Source organism: Acipenser ruthenus, chromosome 29 (assembly GCF_902713425.1).
Source record: "Acipenser ruthenus chromosome 29, fAciRut3.2 maternal haplotype, whole genome shotgun sequence".
NCBI classification, from domain to species: Eukaryota; Metazoa; Chordata; class Actinopteri; order Acipenseriformes; family Acipenseridae; genus Acipenser; species Acipenser ruthenus.
The window spans coordinates 12,266,475-12,286,686 of NC_081217.1; the positions used below are offsets into that span (position 1 = coordinate 12,266,475).

At 39.9% G+C, this 20,212-nt stretch overlaps 22 non-coding genes across 22 annotated transcripts; 6 read left to right on the top strand and 16 right to left on the bottom strand.

The window, feature by feature from the left end:
* Positions 1-1,103: 1,103 nt before the first annotated feature.
* On the bottom strand, positions 1,104-1,318 carry LOC131702243 (small nucleolar RNA U3). Its single transcript, XR_009309397.1, has one exon. It is a non-coding gene; the product is annotated as a small nucleolar RNA U3 (small nucleolar RNA).
* A 1,701-nt stretch (positions 1,319-3,019) lies between these two features.
* Positions 3,020-3,101, top strand: trnas-aga (transfer RNA serine (anticodon AGA)). Its single transcript has one exon. It is a non-coding gene; the product is annotated as a tRNA-Ser (tRNA).
* Positions 3,102-3,266: 165 nt separating this feature from the next.
* trnai-aau (transfer RNA isoleucine (anticodon AAU)) lies at positions 3,267-3,340 on the bottom strand. The gene has a single exon. It is a non-coding gene; the product is annotated as a tRNA-Ile (tRNA).
* Positions 3,341-3,628: 288 nt separating this feature from the next.
* trnal-cag (transfer RNA leucine (anticodon CAG)) lies at positions 3,629-3,710 on the bottom strand. The gene has a single exon. It is a non-coding gene; the product is annotated as a tRNA-Leu (tRNA).
* A 1,112-nt stretch (positions 3,711-4,822) lies between these two features.
* Positions 4,823-5,037, bottom strand: LOC131702290 (small nucleolar RNA U3). Its single transcript, XR_009309437.1, has one exon. It is a non-coding gene; the product is annotated as a small nucleolar RNA U3 (small nucleolar RNA).
* A 1,190-nt stretch (positions 5,038-6,227) lies between these two features.
* Positions 6,228-6,301, top strand: trnar-ccu (transfer RNA arginine (anticodon CCU)). Its single transcript has one exon. It is a non-coding gene; the product is annotated as a tRNA-Arg (tRNA).
* Positions 6,302-6,738: 437 nt separating this feature from the next.
* Positions 6,739-6,820, top strand: trnas-aga (transfer RNA serine (anticodon AGA)). Its single transcript has one exon. It is a non-coding gene; the product is annotated as a tRNA-Ser (tRNA).
* A 165-nt stretch (positions 6,821-6,985) lies between these two features.
* Positions 6,986-7,059, bottom strand: trnai-aau (transfer RNA isoleucine (anticodon AAU)). The gene has a single exon. It is a non-coding gene; the product is annotated as a tRNA-Ile (tRNA).
* A 288-nt stretch (positions 7,060-7,347) lies between these two features.
* trnal-cag (transfer RNA leucine (anticodon CAG)) lies at positions 7,348-7,429 on the bottom strand. The gene has a single exon. It is a non-coding gene; the product is annotated as a tRNA-Leu (tRNA).
* A 1,112-nt stretch (positions 7,430-8,541) lies between these two features.
* On the bottom strand, positions 8,542-8,756 carry LOC131702262 (small nucleolar RNA U3). The gene has a single exon (XR_009309416.1). It is a non-coding gene; the product is annotated as a small nucleolar RNA U3 (small nucleolar RNA).
* Positions 8,757-10,434: 1,678 nt separating this feature from the next.
* On the top strand, positions 10,435-10,516 carry trnas-aga (transfer RNA serine (anticodon AGA)). Its single transcript has one exon. It is a non-coding gene; the product is annotated as a tRNA-Ser (tRNA).
* Positions 10,517-10,681: 165 nt separating this feature from the next.
* trnai-aau (transfer RNA isoleucine (anticodon AAU)) lies at positions 10,682-10,755 on the bottom strand. Its single transcript has one exon. It is a non-coding gene; the product is annotated as a tRNA-Ile (tRNA).
* A 288-nt stretch (positions 10,756-11,043) lies between these two features.
* On the bottom strand, positions 11,044-11,125 carry trnal-cag (transfer RNA leucine (anticodon CAG)). Its single transcript has one exon. It is a non-coding gene; the product is annotated as a tRNA-Leu (tRNA).
* A 1,112-nt stretch (positions 11,126-12,237) lies between these two features.
* Positions 12,238-12,452, bottom strand: LOC131702227 (small nucleolar RNA U3). The gene has a single exon (XR_009309381.1). It is a non-coding gene; the product is annotated as a small nucleolar RNA U3 (small nucleolar RNA).
* Positions 12,453-14,153: 1,701 nt separating this feature from the next.
* Positions 14,154-14,235, top strand: trnas-aga (transfer RNA serine (anticodon AGA)). The gene has a single exon. It is a non-coding gene; the product is annotated as a tRNA-Ser (tRNA).
* Positions 14,236-14,400: 165 nt separating this feature from the next.
* Positions 14,401-14,474, bottom strand: trnai-aau (transfer RNA isoleucine (anticodon AAU)). The gene has a single exon. It is a non-coding gene; the product is annotated as a tRNA-Ile (tRNA).
* Positions 14,475-14,762: 288 nt separating this feature from the next.
* Positions 14,763-14,844, bottom strand: trnal-cag (transfer RNA leucine (anticodon CAG)). The gene has a single exon. It is a non-coding gene; the product is annotated as a tRNA-Leu (tRNA).
* Positions 14,845-15,956: 1,112 nt separating this feature from the next.
* LOC131702254 (small nucleolar RNA U3) lies at positions 15,957-16,171 on the bottom strand. Its single transcript, XR_009309408.1, has one exon. It is a non-coding gene; the product is annotated as a small nucleolar RNA U3 (small nucleolar RNA).
* A 1,701-nt stretch (positions 16,172-17,872) lies between these two features.
* On the top strand, positions 17,873-17,954 carry trnas-aga (transfer RNA serine (anticodon AGA)). Its single transcript has one exon. It is a non-coding gene; the product is annotated as a tRNA-Ser (tRNA).
* Positions 17,955-18,119: 165 nt separating this feature from the next.
* trnai-aau (transfer RNA isoleucine (anticodon AAU)) lies at positions 18,120-18,193 on the bottom strand. The gene has a single exon. It is a non-coding gene; the product is annotated as a tRNA-Ile (tRNA).
* Positions 18,194-18,481: 288 nt separating this feature from the next.
* On the bottom strand, positions 18,482-18,563 carry trnal-cag (transfer RNA leucine (anticodon CAG)). The gene has a single exon. It is a non-coding gene; the product is annotated as a tRNA-Leu (tRNA).
* Positions 18,564-19,675: 1,112 nt separating this feature from the next.
* On the bottom strand, positions 19,676-19,883 carry LOC131702281 (small nucleolar RNA U3). The gene has a single exon (XR_009309431.1). It is a non-coding gene; the product is annotated as a small nucleolar RNA U3 (small nucleolar RNA).
* Positions 19,884-20,212: the final 329 nt, after the last annotated feature.

Here is a 20,212-nt window from a genome sequence, read left to right on the forward strand (position 1 = left end):
CGACTTTGCACAACGCTGCAGCACACTGCTGAACCTCCCATGTCTGACGCTGCAGTAAATCACCTGGCGTGTGCGTGTACTTGTTCTTTTTCTGTTTATATTAAGGAGGGCGACAGGTTTTGTCGCATTCTGTATGGAATCACAAGGACACTCCTCTTACTGAAAGAAAATATACTGCAAACAGAGCGATCGCTTCACGGTTTGAATCAAAATCAGAACAGTCTGTTAGCAAATGAACTTCATCAAAAAACCACAAAGGCATTACATAAATGTTACAGATATATTTCGTAGACAGAACAGTTGTAACATATTTGAGTACATTTCTAAACAATCTGCTAATAACAGACATAATCTCAAAGCGCTATAATTTATTTTCAGATCTTATGAAAGACAAGTATGGTTGCGCATTATATCACAGAAAACAGGATAATCCTAGCGCTTCATTTAATCCCTCGGTTTGTACCATATGGAGATAGAAGATCCATTTGGATTCACATTGTAATAGTTTTTGATCGAGATTATCACGTCCTCGAGCTTGAAATATTTTTTGTATGCTGCGGTATTTCAGATCTGAAATGGAATGTTTGGCATCTACGAAATGTCTAGCTAGTGGTGAATGGATATCTTTTCTCCTAATTGAACTTTTATGCTTGCTCATCAATGCGCAATCGTCACTGTCTAGTAGTTTTACCAACATATTGCAAATGGCAAGGACAAAAAAACAAATAAATGACATGCGTTGAAGCACAGGTCATCACTTGTAAGACACTCTGCTCTTTTTTCGTTGTATGGCTTGTAAAACGCAAACGCATTATCACAGGCGGCACAATTACGACATGGAATAAAATCCAGTAGATTTGTCCAATACACCTAGATCTCTCGAACATGTCAATGAGTCAGCCCTTAATAAACACTGTCCGTGTTCATTTCTGTGTATATGACATTGTCTATAACCAATATCTGTTATGTAAGCGTATTGGTATGAAACCAATCGCAATTAATGCGATCCGTGTTTTCAGTCAGTTTGATAGTTTTAATCAATCATCGAAAAAGCAGCAGTGCTTTGCAACTGTAGTTCATCTTTCTTACGTTTTGGTAAGATACCCACTCAGAACGTGTCCGCTTCCTCCAGCCCCCTAAGGAACACTGGAGCGGTCATCAATAACAGCGAGCAGTTGGTCAAAAACAACACTCGCTGTCTTCTTCACGCTCAAAAACGAACACTCTCACTCTTCCTCGTGGGTAGCGAGCCCAAACACTTTCAAAACGCATATCGCTAGCAAATCACTATAGAAATGATCCCTGAAAGTATTGTTTTATGGGCAAGTGGCCAACCGTCTCCCTCCAACTCTGAGTGGCACCGGTAGCTGTGCCGGTGACAAATAAACAGGAGCACTTTCATATAATGCAATTGCTGTAGCCCAGTGAGTTGTTACAATAACATTTCAAACTCATTCCAGACTGCAGGCGGTTAAAAGCTTAATTGGGTTCAATTTTTTGATATGATTTAAAAAGTACGAGCCAGTTGCCTCATTTGCATTGCCTGCCTTCCTCCTTTGCACTGTGACGTCTATCAAATGTGTGCTTAAAATCTGATGAATACGATTCCCATTTGAACCGTAAATATTTTAATTATACGCATACAGTGTTCTGTTGGGCTCCGAGGGTGTTATCTAATAAAACAAGGTAATCGGTGAGCGCGTTCGGCTTAACCAAAACGTTGCTGTTTCAAGCCCATGCAGGGACGAGGCATTCTTTTTGTCAATCGCCTTTCTGTCAAGCCAGTAAACCTGTATATAATAAGAAACATTCAACAGCTCGGAAACACCATAATAGAATCCAATGCCTTTACAAATGTGTTTTGAAACTGTTCATTTTTCACCCAAATGCGGTTCTCAAAAATTGTTTTGCCTACATTTTTCTATTGCTATTATTATTTTTTCCAGAGTAAGACGAAAAAGCAAACATCCATGAAATAGGTAAACACTGCTACAGCGCTTGAACTGTCTCAACAAACGTTCAGCTCTAAAACGTGTACATTGAAAGTCTATTAACATCTTTAACACAATCATGTGTGTTCCAATAGCGGCTATTCCACATGGTGATCAATAAAGTGAATGCTGGCTTTGTTCACATATTAGCAAGACGTTTTCAGGATTCTCGCATATTCTGAACAAGCACACTAGAATATGGTAATGAAAGGACAGGAAAATAACAGGTTTATTGGCTTTGGTCTTGTATCGTCACCCTGACTACTGTCAGGTAAGGAAGTGGCATTAATCAAAACGTAATTATGTAAGGTTACCAATGCGCAAATACGAAGCATATTAAAACTTCTTCACAATCTTAAATCTTCCCACATGCATTTCAAACACTTACTGATAAGTACGGCCCTTTCCCAATGTAACTGCTTTGTTTGAACACCAAAGATGGCTTGGATATTTATGAAACCACGATACTATTGTTCCCACTTTCTTTAGAACTACCAAATGTGCGCTTCCCATGTCAGCCCTAGTGGCCTAATGGCCAAGGCCACTGGCCTCCTAAGCCAGGGATAGTGGGTTCGAGTCCCATCTGGGGTGGGGTTTTGTTATAAAATCGAACATAATTGTGTTATGTTTTATTGGCATGTGATATTTTGTAGATCTTGTTATCTGTTAAGTCCGCTCACGCTAGCCACAACGTGCTTGAGTGCTGTGGCAGCAGCCATGAAGCAAGTCAGTTTTTCAGTTGAAATAAAGATCTACTTTGTTTTTTGTGTATGGGTGGTTTGAAAAGATCACTTAAATTGTTACGTATTTTGAAATAAAGATGTATTCATTATTATGAATGTTGACAGAAAGGATATTGTATTTACATTTCCCACGTGTGCTTGCCTTGTATAAATCGATGGAGTTTCAACAAAGGCATTTGACTTCGGTTCATGTTAGCCTATACTGCCATCTGCAGCATTACCGCGGGTGTCTTTTACTTCTTTTGACAATAATATGGATCATTTCACAGTCCAATGTAAGAACATGTAGTCGTGGCCGAGTGGTTAAGGCGATGGACTAGAAATCCATTGGGGTTTCCCCGCGCAGGTTCGAATCCTGCCGACTACGTAAGCTTTCTTTTTAATTGTATGTGTTCATTCCTAATACATGTTTAAAGATGAGGAATCTGAAATATTACTGGTTCTACTTCATATCGCACCGGTTCATTTTGTTAAAGAATGTTCATTTTGGCACCATTCCAAATGCTGTGGTTTCTTTAAAGAAGAAAAGTCATGGCCCGTATGGGGATCGAACCCGCGACCTTGGCGTTATTAGCACCACGCTCTAACCAACTGAGCTAACCGGCCACACACATGGAGCGCGTTAATAAAACCCGAGAAAAACAAGGCCTGCGGACATTATGATTACCAAGATGTTATGTTAAACTCAACAATAACACATTCAAAGTATTGGAAAGGCATAATTAGAGGTCTCATCTTTATGAGGCAGTTTAGCAGTGTGAAGAAAGTGGCGAGGTGCGGGCTTGCGGTGACTTTCTCTCATTTAAAAAGCTGTGATTTGAATACTAAAAAGAAAAACATGTAAAATTACCAAGCATTCGGTGGACGTTTTAGAAATAAATTAACAAGAACAGTTGTCAGAAGTGGGGTTCGAGCCCACGCCTCCATGGAGACTGCGACCTGACCACAGCGCCTTAGACCGCTCGGCCATCCTGACTTACACCGACGACTTTGCACAACGCTGCAGCACACTGCTGAACCTCCCATGTCTGACGCTGCAGTAAATCACCTGGCGTGTGCGTGTACTTGTTCTTTTTCTGTTTATATTAAGGAGGGCGACAGGTTTTGTCGCATTCTGTATGGAATCACAAGGACACTCCTCTTACTGAAAGAAAATATACTGCAAACAGAGCGATCGCTTCACGGTTTGAATCAAAATCAGAACAGTCTGTTAGCAAATGAACTTCATCAAAAAACCACAAAGGCATTACATAAATGTTACAGATATATTTCGTAGACAGAACAGTTGTAACATATTTGAGTACATTTCTAAACAATCTGCTAATAACAGACATAATCTCAAAGCGCTATAATTTATTTTCAGATCTTATGAAAGACAAGTATGGTTGCGCATTATATCACAGAAAACAGGATAATCCTAGCGCTTCATTTAATCCCTCGGTTTGTACCATATGGAGATAGAAGATCCATTTGGATTCACATTGTAATAGTTTTTGATCGAGATTATCACGTCCTCGAGCTTGAAATATTTTTTGTATGCTGCGGTATTTCAGATCTGAAATGGAATGTTTGGCATCTACGAAATGTCTAGCTAGTGGTGAATGGATATCTTTTCTCCTAATTGAACTTTTATGCTTGCTCATCAATGCGCAATCGTCACTGTCTAGTAGTTTTACCAACATATTGCAAATGGCAAGGACAAAAAAACAAATAAATGACATGCGTTGAAGCACAGGTCATCACTTGTAAGACACTCTGCTCTTTTTTCGTTGTATGGCTTGTAAAACGCAAACGCATTATCACAGGCGGCACAATTACGACATGGAAAAAAATCCAGTAGATTTGTCCAGTACACCTAGATCTCTCGAACATGTCAATGAGTCAGCCCTTAATAAACACTGTCCGTGTTCATTTCTGTGTATATGACATTGTCTATAACCAATATCTGTTATGTAAGCGTATTGGTATGAAACCAATCGCAATTAATGCGATCCGTGTTTTCAGTCAGTTTGATAGTTTTAATCAATCATCGAAAAAGCAGCAGTGCTTTGCAACTGTAGTTCATCTTTCTTACGTTTTGGTAAGATACCCACTCAGAACGTGTCCGCTTCCTCCAGCCCCCAAAGGAACACTGGAGCGGTCATCAATAACAGCGAGCAGTTGGTCAAAAACAACACTCGCTGTCTTCTTCACGCTCAAAAACGAACACTCTCACTCTTCCTCGTGGGTAGCGAGCCCAAACACTTTCAAAACGCATTTCGCTAGCAAATCACTATAGAAATGATCCCTGAAAGTATTGTTTTATGGGCAAGTGGCCGACCGTCTCCCTCCAACTCTGAGTGGCACCGGTAGCTGTGCCGGTGACAAATAAACAGGAGCACTTTCATATAATGCAATTGCTGTAGCCCAGTGAGTTGTTACAATAACATTTCAAACTCATCCCAGACTGCAGGCGGTTAAAAGCTTAATTGGGTTCAATTTTTTGATATGATTTAAAAAGTACGAGCCAGTTGCCTCATTTGCATTGCCTGCCTTCCTCCTTTGCACTGTGACGTCTATCAAATGTGTGCTTAAAATCTGATGAATACGATTCCCATTTGAACCGTAAATATTTTAATTATACGCATACAGTGTTCTGTTGGGCTCCGAGGGTGTTATCTAATAAAACAAGGTAATCGGTGAGCGCGTTCGGCTTAACCAAAACGTTGCTGTTTCAAGCCCACGCAGGGACGAGGCATTCTTTTTGTCAATCGCCTTTCTGTCAAGCCAGTAAACCTGTATATAATAAGAAACATTCAACAGCTCGGAAACACCATAATAGAATCCAATGCCTTTACAAATGTGTTTTGAAACTGTTCATTTTTCACCCAAATGCGGTTCTCAAAAATTGTTTTGCCTACATTTTTCTATTGCTATTATTATTTTTTCCAGAGTAAGACGAAAAAGCAAACATCCATGAAATAGGTAAACACTGCTACAGCGCTTGAACTGTCTCAACAAACGTTCAGCTCTAAAACGTGTACATTGAAAGTCTTTTAACATCTTTAACACAATCATGTGTGTTCCAATAGCGGCTATTCCACATGGTGATCAATAAAGTGAATGCTGGCTTTGTTCACATATTAGCAAGACGTTTTCAGGATTCACTCATATTCTGAACAAGCACACCAGAATATGGTAATGAAAGGACAGGAAAATAACAGGTTTATTGGCTCTGGTCTTGTATCGTCACCCTGACTACTGTCAGGTAAGGAAGTGGCATTAATCAAAACGTAATTATGTAAGGTTACCAATGCGCAAATACGAAGCATATTAAAACTTCTTCACAATCTTAAATCTTCCCACATGCATTTCAAACACTTACTGATAAGTACGGCCCTTTCCCAATGTAACTGCTTTGTTTGAACACCAAAGATGGCTTGGATATTTATGAAACCACGATACTATTGTTCCCACTTTCTTTAGAACTACCAAATGTGCGCTTCCCATGTCAGCCCTAGTGGCCTAATGGTTAAGGCCACTGGCCTCCTAAGCCAGGGATAGTGGGTTCGAGTCCCATCTGGGGTGGGGTTTTGTTATAAAATCGAACATAATTGTGTTATGTTTTATTGGCATGTGATATTTTGTAGATCTTGTTATCTGTTAAGTCCGCTCACGCTAGCCACAACGTGCTTGAGTGCTGTGGCAGCAGCCATGAAGCAAGTCAGTTTTTCAGTTGAAATAAAGATCTACTTTGTTTTTTGTGTATGTGTGGTTTGAAAAGATCACTTAAATTGTTACGTATTTTGAAATAAAGATGTATTCATTATTATGAACGTTGACAGAAAGGATATTGTATTTACATTTCCCACGTGTGCTTGCCTTGTATAAATCGATGGAGTTTCAACAAAGGCATTTGACTTCGGTTCATGTTAGCCTATACTGCCATCTGCAGCATTACCGCGGGTGTCTTTTACTTCTTTTGACAATAATATGGATCATTTCACAGTCCAATGTAAGAACATGTAGTCGTGGCCGAGTGGTTAAGGCGATGGACTAGAAATCCATTGGGGTTTACCCGCGCAGGTTCGAATCCTGCCGACTACGTAAGCTTTCTTTTTAATTGTATGTGTTCATTCCTAATACATGTTTAATGATGAGGAATCTGAAATATTACTGGTTCTACTTCATATCGCACCGGTTCATTTTGTTAAAGAATGTTCATTTTGGCACCATTCCAAATGCTGTGGTTTCTTTAAAGAAGAAAAGTCATGGCCCGTATGGGGATCGAACCCGCGACCATGGCGTTATTAGCACCACGCTCTAACCAACTGAGCTAACCGGCCACACACATGGAGCACGTTAATAAAACCCGAGAAAAACAAGGCCTGCGGACATTATGATTACCAAGATGTTATGTTAAACTCAACAATAACACATTCAAAGTATTGGAAAGGAATAATTAGAGGTCTCATCTTTATGAGGCAGTTTAGCAGTGTGAAGAAAGTGGCGAGGTGCGGGCTTGCGGTGACTTTCTCTCATTTAAAAAGCTGTGATTTGAATACTAAAAAGAAAAACATGTAAAATTACCAAGCATTCGGTGGACGTTTTAGAAATAAATTAACAAGAACAGTTGTCAGAAGTGGGGTTCGAGCCCACGCCTCCATGGAGACTGCGACCTGACCACAGCGCCTTAGACCGCTCGGCCATCCTGACTTACACCGACGACTTTGCACAACGCTGCAGCACACTGCTGAACCTCCCATGTCTGACGCTGCAGTAAATCACCTGGCGTGTGCGTGTACTTGTTCTTTTTCTGTTTATATTAAGGAGGGCGACAGGTTTTGTCGCATTCTGTATGGAATCACAAGGACACTCCTCTTACTGAAAGAAAATATACTGCAAACAGAGCGATCGCTTCACGGTTTGAATCAAAATCAGAACAGTCTGTTAGCAAATGAACTTCATCAAAAAACCACAAAGGCATTACATAAATGTTACAGATATATTTCGTAGACAGAACAGTTGTAACATATTTGAGTACATTTCTAAACAATCTGCTAATAACAGACATAATCTCAAAGCGCTATAATTTATTTTCAGATCTTATGAAAGACAAGTATGGTTGCGCATTATATCACAGAAAACAGGATAATCCTAGCGCTTCATTTAATCCCTCGGTTTGTACCATATGGAGATAGAAGATCCATTTGGATTCACATTGTAATAGTTTTTGATCGAGATTATCACGTCCTCGAGCTTGAAATATTTTTTGTATGCTGCGGTATTTCAGATCTGAAATGGAATGTTTGGCATCTACGAAATGTCTAGCTAGTGGTGAATGGATATCTTTTCTCCTAATTGAACTTTTATGCTTGCTCATCAATGCGCAATCGTCACTGTCTAGTAGTTTTACCAACATATTGCAAATGGCAAGGACAAAAAAACAAATAAATGACATGCGTTGAAGCACAGGTCATCACTTGTAAGACACTCTGCTCTTTTTTCGTTGTATGGCTTGTAAAACGCAAACGCATTATCACAGGCGGCACAATTACGACATGGAAAAAAATCCAGTAGATTTGTCCAGTACACCTAGATCTCTCGAACATGTCAATGAGTCAGCCCTTAATAAACACTGTCCGTGTTCATTTCTGTGTATATGACATTGTCTATAACCAATATCTGTTATGTAAGCGTATTGGTATGAAACCAATCGCAATTAATGCGATCCGTGTTTTCAGTCAGTTTGATAGTTTTAATCAATCATCGAAAAAGCAGCAGTGCTTTGCAACTGTAGTTCATCTTTCTTACGTTTTGGTAAGATACCCACTCAGAACGTGTCCGCTTCCTCCAGCCCCCAAAGGAAAACTGGAGCGGTCATCAATAACAGCGAGCAGTTGGTCAAAAACAACACTCGCTGTCTTCTTCACGCTCAAAAACGAACACTCTCAATCTTCCTCGTGGGTAGCGAGCCCAAACACTTTCAAAACGCATTTCGCTAGCAAATCACTATAGAAATGATCCCTGAAAGTATTGTTTTATGGGCAAGTGGCCGACCGTCTCCCTCCAACTCTGAGTGGCACCGGTAGCTGTGCCGGTGACAAATAAACAGGAGCACTTTCATATAATGCAATTGCTGTAGCCCAGTGAGTTGTTACAATAACATTTCAAACTCATCCCAGACTGCAGGCGGTTAAAAGCTTAATTGGGATCAATTTTTTGATATGATTTAAAAAGTACGAGCCAGTTGCCTCATTTGCATTGCCTGCCTTCCTCCTTTGCACTGTGACGTCTATCAAATGTGTGCTTAAAATCTGATGAATACGATTCCCATTTGAACCGTAAATATTTTAATTATACGCATACAGTGTTCTGTTGGGCTCCGAGGGTGTTATCTAATAAAACAAGGTAATCGGTGAGCGCGTTCGGCTTAACCAAAACGTTGCTGTTTCAAGCCCACGCAGGGACGAGGCATTCTTTTTGTCAATCGCCTTTCTGTCAAGCCAGTAAACCTGTATATAATAAGAAACATTCAACAGCTCGGAAACACCATAATAGAATCCAATGCCTTTACAAATGTGTTTTGAAACTGTTCATTTTTCACCCAAATGCGGTTCTCAAAAATTGTTTTGCCTACATTTTTCTATTGCTATTATTATTTTTTCCAGAGTAAGACGAAAAAGCAAACATCCATGAAATAGGTAAACACTGCTACAGCGCTTGAACTGTCTCAACAAACGTTCAGCTCTAAAACGTGTACATTGAAAGTCTATTAACATCTTTAACACAATCATGTGTGTTCCAATAGCGGCTATTCCACATGGTGATCAATAAAGTGAATGCTGGCTTTGTTCACATATTAGCAAGACGTTTTCAGGATTCACGCATATTCTGAACAAGCACACTAGAATATGGTAATGAAAGGACAGGAAAATAACAGGTTTATTGGCTTTGGTCTTGTATCGTCACCCTGACTACTGTCAGGTAAGGAAGTGGCATTAATCAAAACGTAATTATGTAAGGTTACCAATGCGCAAATACGAAGCATATTAAAACTTCTTCACAATCTTAAATCTTCCCACATGCATTTCAAACACTTACTGATAAGTACGGCCCTTTCCCAATGTAACTGCTTTGTTTGAACACCAAAGATGGCTTGGATATTTATGAAACCACGATACTATTGTTCCCACTTTCTTTAGAACTACCAAATGTGCGCTTCCCATGTCAGCCCTAGTGGCCTAATGGCTAAGGCCACTGGCCTCCTAAGCCAGGGATAGTGGGTTCGAGTCCCATCTGGGGTGGGGTTTTGTTATAAAATCGAACATAATTGTGTTATGTTTTATTGGCATGTGATATTTTGTAGATCTTGTTATCTGTTAAGTCCGCTCACGCTAGCCACAACGTGCTTGAGTGCTGTGGCAGCAGCCATGAAGCAAGTCAGTTTTTCAGTTGAAATAAAGATCTACTTTGTTTTTTGTGTATGGGTGGTTTGAAAAGATCACTTAAATTGTTACGTATTTTGAAATAAAGATGTATTCATTATTATGAACGTTGACAGAAAGGATATTGTATTTACATTTCCCACGTGTGCTTGCCTTGTATAAATCGATGGAGTTTCAACAAAGGCATTTGACTTCGGTTCATGTTAGCCTATACTGCCATCTGCAGCATTACCGCGGGTGTCGTTTACTTCTTTTGACAATAATATGGATCATGTAGTCGTGGCCGAGTGGTTAAGGCGATGGACTAGAAATCCATTGGGGTTTCCCCGCGCAGGTTCGAATCCTGCCGACTACGTAAGCTTTCTTTTTAATTGTATGTGTTCATTCCTAATACATGTTTAAAGATGAGGAATCTGAAATATTACTGGTTCTACTTCATATCGCACCGGTTCATTTTGTTAAAGAATGTTCATTTTGGCACCATTCCAAATGCTGTGGTTTCTTTAAAGAAGAAAAGTCATGGCCCGTATGGGGATCGAACCCGCGACCTTGGCGTTATTAGCACCACGCTCTAACCAACTGAGCTAACCGGCCACACACATGGAGCGCGTTAATAAAACCCGAGAAAAACAAGGCCTGCGGACATTATGATTACCAAGATGTTATGTTAAACTCAACAATAACACATTCAAAGTATTGGAAAGGCATAATTAGAGGTCTCATCTTTATGAGGCAGTTTAGCAGTGTGAAGAAAGTGGCGAGGTGCGGGCTTGCGGTGACTTTCTCTCATTTAAAAAGCTGTGATTTGAATACTAAAAAGAAAAACATGTAAAATTACCATGCATTCGGTGGACGTTTTAGAAATAAATTAACAAGAACAGTTGTCAGAAGTGGGGTTCGAGCCCACGCCTCCATGGAGACTGCGACCTGACCACAGCGCCTTAGACCGCTCGGCCATCCTGACTTACACCGACGACTTTGCACAACGCTGCAGCACACTGCTGAACCTCCCATGTCTGACGCTGCAGTAAATCACCTGGCGTGTGCGTGTACTTGTTCTTTTTCTGTTTATATTAAGGAGGGCGACAGGTTTTGTCGCATTCTGTATGGAATCACAAGGACACTCCTCTTACTGAAAGAAAATATACTGCAAACAGAGCGATCGCTTCACGGTTTGAATCAAAATCAGAACAGTCTGTTAGCAAATGAACTTCATCAAAAAACCACAAAGGCATTACATAAATGTTACAGAAATATTTCGTAGACAGAACAGTTGTAACATATTTGAGTACATTTCTAAACAATCTGCTAATAACAGACATAATCTCAAAGCGCTATAATTTATTTTCAGATCTTATGAAAGACAAGTATGGTTGCGCATTATATCACAGAAAACAGGATAATCCTAGCGCTTCATTTAATCCCTCGGTTTGTACCATATGGAGATAGAAGATCCATTTGGATTCACATTGTAATAGTTTTTGATCGAGATTATCACGTCCTCGAGCTTGAAATATTTTTTGTATGCTGCGGTATTTCAGATCTGAAATGGAATGTTTGGCATCTACGAAATGTCTAGCTAGTGGTGAATGGATATCTTTTCTCCTAATTGAACTTTTATGCTTGCTCATCAATGCGCAATCGTCACTGTCTAGTAGTTTTACCAACATATTGCAAATGGCAAGGACAAAAAAACAAATAAATGACATGCGTTGAAGCACAGGTCATCACTTGTAAGACACTCTGCTCTTTTTTCGTTGTATGGCTTGTAAAACGCAAACGCATTATCACAGGCGGCACAATTACGACATGGAAAAAAATCCAGTAGATTTGTCCAGTACACCTAGATCTCTCGAACATGTCAATGAGTCAGCCCTTAATAAACACTGTCCGTGTTCATTTCTGTGTATATGACATTGTCTATAACCAATATCTGTTATGTAAGCGTATTGGTATGAAACCAATCGCAATTAATACGATCCGTGTTTTCAGTCAGTTTGATAGTTTTAATCAATCATCGAAAAAGCAGCAGTGCTTTGCAAATGTAGTTCATCTTTCTTACGTTTTGGTAAGATACCCACTCAGAACGTGTCCGCTTCCTCCAGCCCCCTAAGGAACACTGGAGCGGTCATCAATAACAGCGAGCAGTTGGTCAAAAACAACACTCGCTGTCTTCTTCACGCTCAAAAACGAACACTCTCACTCTTCCTCGTGGGTAGCGAGCCCAAACACTTTCAAAACGCATTTCGCTAGCAAATCACTATAGAAATGATCCCTGAAAGTATTGTTTTATGGGCAAGTGGCCGACCGTCTCCCTCCAACTCTGAGTGGCACCGGTAGCTGTGCCGGTGACAAATAAACAGGAGCACTTTCATATAATGCAATTGCTGTAGCCCAGTGAGTTGTTACAATAACATTTCAAACTCATCCCAGACTGCAGGCGGTTAAAAGCTTAATTGGGTTCAATTTTTTGATATGATTTAAAAAGTACGAGCCAGTTGCCTCATTTGCATTGCCTGCCTTCCTCCTTTGCACTGTGACGTCTATCAAATGTGTGCTTAAAATCTGATGAATACGATTCCCATTTGAACCGTAAATATTTTAATTATACGCATACAGTGTTCTGTTGGGCTCCGAGGGTGTTATCTAATAAAACAAGGTAATCGGTGAGCGCGTTCGGCTTAACCAAAACGTTGCTGTTTCAAGCCCACGCAGGGACGAGGCATTCTTTTTGTCAATCGCCTTTCTGTCAAGCCAGTAAACCTGTATATAATAAGAAACATTCAACAGCTCGGAAACACCATAATAGAATCCAATGCCTTTACAAATGTGTTTTGAAACTGTTCATTTTTCACCCAAATGCGGTTCTCAAAAATTGTTTTGCCTACATTTTTCTATTGCTATTATTATTTTTTCCAGAGTAAGACGAAAAAGCAAACATCCATGAAATAGGTAAACACTGCTACAGCGCTTGAACTGTCTCAACAAACGTTCAGCTCTAAAACGTGTACATTGAAAGTCTATTAACATCTTTAACACAATCATGTGTGTTCCAATAGCGGCTATTCCACATGGTGATCAATAAAGTGAATGCTGGCTTTGTTCACATATTAGCAAGACGTTTTCAGGATTCACGCATATTCTGAACAAGCACACTAGAATATGGTAATGAAAGGACAGGAAAATAACAGGTTTATTGGCTTTGGTCTTGTATCGTCACCCTGACTACTGTCAGGTAAGGAAGTGGCATTAATCAAAACGTAATTATGTAAGGTTACCAATGCGCAAATACGAAGCATATTAAAACTTCTTCACAATCTTAAATCTTCCCACATGCATTTCAAACACTTACTGATAAGTACGGCCCTTTCCCAATGTAACTGCTTTGTTTGAACACCAAAGATGGCTTGGATATTTATGAAACCACGATACTATTGTTCCCACTTTCTTTAGAACTACCAAATGTGCGCTTCCCATGTCAGCCCTAGTGGCCTAATGGCTAAGGCCACTGGCCTCCTAAGCCAGGGATAGTGGGTTCGAGTCCCATCTGGGGTGGGGTTTTGTTATAAAATCGAACATAATTGTGTTATGTTTTATTGGCATGTGATATTTTGTAGATCTTGTTATCTGTTAAGTCCGCTCACGCTAGCCACAACGTGCTTGAGTGCTGTGGCAGCAGCCATGAAGCAAGTCAGTTTTTCAGTTGAAATAAAGATCTACTTTGTTTTTTGTGTATGGGTGGTTTGAAAAGATCACTTAAATTGTTACGTATTTTGAAATAAAGATGTATTCATTATTATGAACGTTGACAGAAAGGATATTGTATTTACATTTCCCACGTGTGCTTGCCTTGTATAAATCGATGGAGTTTCAACAAAGGCATTTGACTTCGGTTCATGTTAGCCTATACTGCCATCTGCAGCATTACCGCGGGTGTCGTTTACTTCTTTTGACAATAATATGGATCATTTCACAGTCCAATGTAAGAACATGTAGTCGTGGCCGAGTGGTTAAGGCGATGGACTAGAAATCCATTGGGGTTTCCCCGCGCAGGTTCGTATCCTGCCGACTACGTAAGCTTTCTTTTTAATTGTATGTGTTCATTCCTAATACATGTTTAAAGATGAGGAATCTGAAATATTACTGGTTCTACTTCATATCGCACCGGTTCATTTTGTTAAAGAATGTTCATTTTGGCACCATTCCAAATGCTGTGGTTTCTTTAAAGAAGAAAAGTCATGGCCCGTACGAGGATCGAACCCGAGACCTTGGCGTTATTAGCACCACGCTCTAACCAACTGAGCTAACCGGCCACACACATGGAGCGCGTTAATAAAACCCGAGAAAAACAAGGCCTGCGGACATTATGATTACCAAGATGTTATGTTAAACTCAACAATAACACATTCAAAGTATTGGAAAGGCATAATTAGAGGTCTCATCTTTATGAGGCAGTTTAGCAGTGTGAAGAAAGTGGCGAGGTGCGGGCTTGCGGTGACTTTCTCTCATTTAAAAAGCTGTGATTTGAATACTAAAAAGAAAAACATGTAAAATTACCATGCATTCGGTGGACGTTTTAGAAATAAATTAACAAGAACAGTTGTCAGAAGTGGGGTTCGAGCCCACGCCTCCATGGAGACTGCGACCTGACCACAGCGCCTTAGACCGCTCGGCCATCCTGACTTACACCGACGACTTTGCACAACGCTGCAGCACACTGCTGAACCTCCCATGTCTGACGCTGCAGTAAATCACCTGGCGTGTGCGTGTACTTGTTCTTTTTCTGTTTATATTAAGGAGGGCGACAGGTTTTGTCGCATTCTGTATGGAATCACAAGGACACTCCTCTTACTGAAAAAAAATATACTGCAAACAGAGCGATCGCTTCACGGTTTGAATCAAAATCAGAACAGTCTGTTAGCAAATGAACTTCATCAAAAAACCACAAAGGCATTACATAAATGTTACAGATATATTTCGTAGACAGAACAGTTGTAACATATTTGAGTACATTTCTAAACAATCTGCTAATAACAGACATAATCTCAAAGCGCTATAATTTATTTTCAGATCTTATGAAAGACAAGTATGGTTGCGCATTATATCACAGAAAACAGGATAATCCTAGCGCTTCATTTAATCCCTCGGTTTGTACCATATGGAGATAGAAGATCCATTTGGATTCACATTGTAATAGTTTTTGATCGAGATTATCACGTCCTCGAGCTTGAAATATTTTTTGTATGCTGCGGTATTTCAGATCTGAAATGGAATGTTTGGCATCTACGAAATGTCTAGCTAGTGGTGAATGGATATCTTTTCTCCTAATTGAACTTTTATGCTTGCTCATCAATGCGCAATCGTCACTGTCTAGTAGTTTTACCAACATATTGCAAATGGCAAGGACAAAAAAACAAATAAATGACATGCGTTGAAGCACAGGTCATCACTTGTAAGACACTCTGCTCTTTTTTCGTTGTATGGCTTGTAAAACGCAAACGCATTATCACAGGCGGCACAATTACGACATGGAAAAAAATCCAGTAGATTTGTCCAGTACACCTAGATCTCTCGAACATGTCAATGAGTCAGCCCTTAATAAACACTGTCCGTGTTCATTTCTGTGTATATGACATTGTCTATAACCAATATCTGTTATGTAAGCGTATTGGTATGAAACCAATCGCAATTAATGCGATCCGTGTTTTCAGTCAGTTTGATAGTTTTAATCAATCATCGAAAAAGCAGCAGTGCTTTGCAACTGTAGTTCATCTTTCTTACGTTTTGGTAAGATACCCACTCAGAACGTGTCTGCTTCCTCCAGCCCCCTAAGGAACACTGGAGCGGTCATCAATAACAGCGAGCAGTTGGTCAAAAACAACACTCGCTGTCTTCTTCACGCTCAAAAACGAACACTCTCACTCTTCCTCGTGGGTAGCGAGCCCAAACACTTTCAAAACGCATTTCGCTAGCAAATCACTATAGAAATGATCCCTGAAAGTATTGTTTTATGGGCAAGTGGCCGACCGTCTCCCTCCAACTCTGAGTGGCACCGGTAGCTGTGCCGGTGACAAATAAACAGGAGCACTTTCATATAATGCAATTGCTGTAGCCCAGTGAGTTGTTACAATAACATTTCAAACTCATCCCAGACTGCAGGCGGTTAAAAGCTTAATTGGGTTCAATTTTTTGGTATGATTTAAAAAGTACGAGCCAGTTGCCTCATTTGCATTGCCTGCCTTCCTCCTTTGCACTGTGACGTCTATCAAATGTGTGCTTAAAATCTGATGAATACGATTCCCATTTGAACCGTAAATATTTTAATTATACGCATACAGTGTTCTGTTGGGCTCCGAGGGTGTTATCTAATAAAACAAGGTAATCGGTGAGCGCGTTCGGCTTAACCAAAACGTTGCTGTTTCAAGCCCACGCAGGGACGAGGCATTCTTTTTGTCAATCGCCTTTCTGTCAAGCCAGTAAACCTGTATATAATAAGAAACATTCAACAGCTCGGAAACACCATAATAGAATCCAATGCCTTTACAAATGTGTTTTGAAACTGTTCATTTTTCACCCAAATGCGGTTCTCAAAAATTGTTTTGCCTACATTTTTCTATTGCTATTATTATTTTTTCCAGAGTAAGACGAAAAAGCAAACATCCATGAAATAGGTAAACACTGCTACAGCGCTTGAACTGTCTCAACAAACGTTCAGCTCTAAAACGTGTACATTGAAAGTCTATTAACATCTTTAACACAATCATGTGTGTTCCAATAGCGGCTATTCCACATGGTGATCAATAAAGTGAATGCTGGCTTTGTTCACATATTAGCAAGACGTTTTCAGGATTCACGCATATTCTGAACAAGCACACTAGAATATGTTAATGAAAGGACAGGAAAATAACAGGTTTATTGGCTCTGGTCTTGTATCGTCACCCTGACTACTGTCAGGTAAGGAAGTGGCATTAATCAAAACGTAATTATGTAAGGTTACCAATGCGCAAATACGAAGCATATTAAAACTTCTTCACAATCTTAAATCTTCCCACATGCATTTCAAACACTTACTGATAAGTACGGCCCTTTCCCAATGTAACTGCTTTGTTTGAACACCAAAGATGGCTTGGATATTTATGAAACCACGATACTATTGTTCCCACTTTCTTTAGAACTACCAAATGTGCGCTTCCCATGTCAGCCCTAGTGGCCTAATGGCTAAGGCCACTGGCCTCCTAAGCCAGGGATAGTGGGTTCGAGTCCCATCTGGGGTGGGGTTTTGTTATAAAATCGAACATAATTGTGTTATGTTTTATTGGCATGTGATATTTTGTAGATCTTGTTATCTGTTAAGTCCGCTCACGCTAGCCACAACGTGCTTGAGTGCTGTGGCAGCAGCCATGAAGCAAGTCAGTTTTTCAGTTGAAATAAAGATCTACTTTGTTTTTTGTGTATGGGTGGTTTGAAAAGATCACTTAAATTGTTACGTATTTTGAAATAAAGATGTATTCATTATTATGAACGTTGACAGAAAGGGTATTGTATTTACATTTCCCACGTGTGCTTGCCTTGTATAAATCGATGGAGTTTCAACAAAGGCATTTGACTTCGGTTCATGTTAGCCTATACTGCCATCTGCAGCATTACCGCGGGTGTCTTTTACTTCTTTTGACAATAATATGGATCATTTCACAGTCCAATGTAAGAACATGTAGTCGTGGCCGAGTGGTTAAGGCGATGGACTAGAAATCCATTGGGGTTTCCCCGCGCAGGTTCGAATCCTGCCGACTACGTAAGCTTTCTTTTTAATTGTATGTGTTCATTCCTAATACATGTTTAAAGATGAGGAATCTGAAATATTACTGGTTCTACTTCATATCGCACCGGTTCATTTTGTTAAAGAATGTTCATTTTGGCACCATTCCAAATGCTGTGGTTTCTTTAAAGAAGAAAAGTCATGGCCCGTATGGGGATCGAACCCGCGAACTTGGCGTTATTAGCACCACGCTCTAACCAACTGAGCTAACCGGCCACACACATGGAGCGCGTTAATAAAACCCGAGAAAAACAAGGCCTGCGGACATTATGATTACCAAGATGTTATGTTAAACTCAACAATAACACATTCAAAGTATTGGAAAGGCATAATTAGAGGTCTCATCTTTATGAGGCAGTTTAGCAGTGTGAAGAAAGTGGCGAGGTGCGGGCTTGCGGTGACTTTCTCTCATTTAAAAAGCTGTGATTTGAATACTAAAAAGAAAAACATGTAAAATTACCAAGCATTCGGTGGACGTTTTAGAAATAAATTAACAAGAACAGTTGTCAGAAGTGGGGTTCGAGCCCACGCCTCCATGGAGACTGCGACCTGACCACAGCGCCTTAGACCGCTCGGCCATCCTGACTTACACCGACGACTTTGCACAACGCTGCAGCACACTGCTGAACCTCCCATGTCTGACGCTGCAGTAAATCACCTGGCGTGTGCGTGTACTTGTTCTTTTTCTGTTTATATTAAGGAGGGCGACAGGTTTTGTCGCATTCTGTATGGAATCACAAGGACACTCCTCTTACTGAAAGAAAATATACTGCAAACAGAGCGATCGCTTCACGGTTTGAATCAAAATCAGAACAGTCTGTTAGCAAATGAACTTCATCAAAAAACCACAAAGGCATTACATAAATGTTACAGATATATTTCGTAGACAGAACAGTTGTAACATATTTGAGTACATTTCTAAACAATCTGCTAATAACAGACATAATCTCAAAGCGCTATAATTTATTTTCAGATCTTATGAAAGACAAGTATGGTTGCGCATTATATCACAGAAAACAGGATAATCCTAGCGCTTCATTTAATCCCTCGGGTTGTACCATATGGAGATAGAAGATCCATTTGGATTCACATTGTAATAGTTTTTGATCGAGATTATCACGTCCTCGAGCTTGAAATATTTTTTGTATGCTGCGGTATTTCAGATCTGAAATGGAATGTTTGGCATCTACGAAATGTCTAGCTAGTGGTGAATGGATATCTTTTCTCCTAATTGAACTTTTATGCTTGCTCATCAATGCGCAATCGTCACTGTCTAGTAGTTTTACCAACATATTGCAAATGGCAAGGACAAAAAAACAAATAAATGACATGCGTTGAAGCACAGGTCATCACTTGTAAGACACTCTGCTCTTTTTTCGTTGTATGGCTTGTAAAACGCAAACGCATTATCACAGGCGGCACAATTACGACATGGAAAAAAATCCAGTAGATTTGTCCAGTACACCTAGATCTCTCGAACATGTCAATGAGTCAGCCCTTAATAAACACTGTCCGTGTTCATTTCTGTGTATATGACATTGTCTATAACCAATATCTGTTATGTAAGCGTATTGGTATGAAACCAATCGCAATTAATGCGATCCGTGTTTTCAGTCAGTTTGATAGTTTTAATCAATCATCGAAAAAGCAGCAGTGCTTTGCAACTGTAGTTCATCTTTCTTACGTTTTGGTAAGATACCCACTCAGAACGTGTCCGCTTCCTCCAGCCCCCTAAGGAACACTGGAGCGGTCATCAATAACAGCGAGCAGTTGGTCAAAAACAACACTCGCTGTCTTCTTCACGCTCAAAAACGAACACTCTCACTCTTCCTCGTGGGTAGCGAGCCCAAACACTTTCAAAACGCATTTCGCTAGCATTATATATAAAGTTTATTAAAAAATTCAAAACACATTATAATCAATCACAAAACAAAAAGAAACTAAATACAAGTCATAATCCTTTACAGGCTTGGTTACAAAACAAATCCTGACATTCTAAATCAATTTAGAGAAACAAATCACCAAGTGAATTTATTTTCCATTTTTTTAAAGCCTCAGCTTTACCCAAAGCCACCATGTCTAGCCAAACATAATCTCTTATTTTTACAATTACAATTTTACAAAAATCATCCACAGTAACCTCAATTTTCAAGTTATACACATTCCGATTTCTCACTATCCACAATGCTTCTTTTACACAGTTAATAATAATCCACCCTTTTTCACTGGCATTTG